This window comes from Coenobita brevimanus, chromosome 26 (genome assembly GCF_032717465.1).
Source record: "Coenobita brevimanus isolate Jiangsu-jjx chromosome 26, ASM3271746v2, whole genome shotgun sequence".
Classification (NCBI taxonomy): domain Eukaryota; kingdom Metazoa; phylum Arthropoda; class Malacostraca; order Decapoda; family Coenobitidae; genus Coenobita; species Coenobita brevimanus.
In genome coordinates this window covers 48,886,456-48,889,442 of record NC_136979.1, presented here as the reverse complement: position 1 = coordinate 48,889,442, position 2,987 = coordinate 48,886,456, and positions in this window count along the sequence as shown.

Sequence of the window (2,987 nt, the reverse complement as noted above, 5' to 3'; positions counted from 1 at the left end):
TTGGTTATAAAGTCATCATGGAGAAGAGCAATCTTTCTCCCACGTTACTTTTAGCTACTTTCCACCAACGATACTTTATGACACTTAACACTTTGAAACTTGTGAATATTACTGTAGCCTAACTTTGAGAGATGTTTAGTTATCAAGTTATTTATTACTTAACCCATGATTATTTAAACTGTCCTACTTAACACTTAAATAATATAAGTTTTAAGTGAGCGTGTGTGAGACAGTGTGAGCGAGTGTGTGAGAGAGCGAGAGTTAGGTCCAAGCTCTCACCTCTCCCACGTCCAAACACCAACTGCTCAACTCGCTCTCACTCTCTCTCACCTCTCACTCCCTCCCCCTACCTCCCTCCCTCCCTACGTGCCTGATTCCCTCCCTCATTACTACCCTTACTCCCTGCCTCATTTTTATACTCTCTCCCGCCCTTTCTCATCCCTCCTTTTTTCTCCCTCTCCCTCTCCCCTAGCATTTCTCTCTCTCTCTCTCTCTCTCTCTCTCTCTCTCTCTCTCTCTCTCTCTCACCCCTTGAGTCAATCACTGCTCACTCCAATCAGTTGCAATCAGTTTGAGAGAGAGAGAGAGAGAGAGAGAGAGTCACTACCATTCATCATCTACCACCACTACCATCGACCATCCCATTAATACCTCACGCCACCAGTACATCATAACTATTACTACCACTACCACTACTACTACCACCACCACAGCTAAAACCACACTAAGCACCACCACAATACCACAATTCAACCACAATCGGAAAAATATAGTGGTGGGTGGAAAGATACCAAAACATTATGAGAGAGAGAGAGAGAGAGAGAGAGAGAGAGAGGGGGGGGGGTTACCGGACACTTAATCACTCTCTTGGGTTTGTGGTCCGTCCAGGGAGATTTGACCCCCCCCCTCTCTCTCTCTCGTCTTCCCTCCCCTCCTTTGACAATTCCTCTCTCCCTATATCTAACCATTTCTCCTCCTTTCCTTTGTCATTCCTCCCCGCTTCCTCCTCCCTCCTCTTCTCTCTCTCCCCTCTCTCCAATATCTTTCTCCCCCTTCCTCTTCTTCCTCTATCCTTAAAGTCTCCTCCCTTCTTTCTCTCTCTCATCTTCCTCCCCTCCCTCTCTCTTCCCTCCATATATCCTTCCCTCCTCCCCTTCCCTTTCATCCCCTACCACCCTCTTATTCTGTACTCTCTCTCTCTCTCTCTCTCAAACCGATAGGAGTGAGTTAGTGTTGCTTTAGCTTCTGAAACTTGTGATGTACGGTACTGTGTGTGTGTGTGTGTGTGTGTGTGTGTGTGTGTGTGTGTGTGTGTGTGTGTGTGTGTGTGTGTGTGTGTGAGAGAGAGAGAGAGAGAGAGATTAAGAGGTATAATCTCTCAAATGGTATAATTGCTCTGGTAAAATAATTATCAGACAGACTAATGGATTTCTTGAAGGGGACAGTATCACTCACACAAATAGCCATAAATCTCTCTCTCTCTCTCTCTCTCTCTCTCTCTCTCTCTCTCTCTCTCTCTCTCTCTCTCTCTCATGTACTCTTTATTGTATAAGCTCAGTACCTCACACACACACACACACACAAACACACACACACGTTAATGCACAGGTCGCTCACTGGATTCCATCATTTACAAACCTCTACTAATACAAATACAAATATAGAAATAAATAAAGCACTCGTCTCATGAGCAACGTCTCGCCTAGGAACCGGGAGCGTAGGCAATGATTTTTGAAAGTTTAGCAATGTTCCTTCGCTGACTTATGCACTTTTTGTTCGCTGGCTTTTCAACTTCATAGCATCCTTGTTCATATTCTCCCTACCTCTCTCTCTCTCTCTCTCTCTCTCTCTCTCTCTCTCTCTCCTTCAGTTCCTGCTTCCCTTCCTTCCTCCCTCCCTGTTCTTCTCTGTCCCTGCTTTCTTGCTTACCTCCCTCCCTCCTTCCTTAGTTTCCTCCTCCTTAAACACTTCCTTCCTGACTCTCTCTCTCTCTCTCTCTCTCTCTCTCTCTACTAAGCTCCCCATGCTGCAATCCTTCTCTGTGTTTGTGAGAGAGATTCGGGTCTTACCCACACACTGACGCCCACACCAGCAGACACAGCCAGATGGATTTCTCGTGTTTATCTTTCATTACCGAAACAGGTTTGAAAAATACGAAAGAAAAAAATCACGGAAATCGCCTTCACAGCCTTAACCAATATAGATAAATTAGATAAAGTAGATAAATTAAACTGATAAAGTAGATAAAAATTAAGTAGATAAACTAAATAGAGATAAAGTATACATATATAAATAGATAAACAGATAAGGTAGATAAATAAAGTATATAATTAAATATATAAAGGAGATAAAATTATAAACAGATAACATAAAAAACAGACGAAGTAGCTAATTAGAATATATTAAACATAAAAATAAAAAAAGCTCAATAAATCACTAAAGCCGATAAATAAAAACAGTTATTACACACGTCATTACACTGGCCACCGTATTTCATCATGTAATTAAGCCAATAATGACCCATCAAAGTGAGGTCACCTGTCATTACCCTAATTACCATGTTTTTATTGACAGTAATTAATTGATGAAGGCTTTACTTATCTCAGTGCATTTTTATTACATTATCTATCAGTCTATCTGTTCATCTATTTACTCTGTCTATCCACCCATCTATGTATGTATGTCTATCTATCTATTTATCTGTCTATCTTTCCATCCATTCATCCATCATTCAATCCCCTTCTTCCCCAGTAGGAGCGCAGGGGTCCGTGGCTAGGCTATTTAGTCCCGATACTGATGGCGAATGACCCGCCTCCCCCATCCCTGAGCGGCATAACATCAGCAATAAATCCTATTAATTGCTTTCCAATAATTATGGATCATGTTCGGTCAGGGAGCCTCAACCCACTAGGCCACCAGACGTCTCTCCATCCCTCCCTCTCTCTCCCTCCCTCCCTCTCTCATACACACACACACACGATTATAAA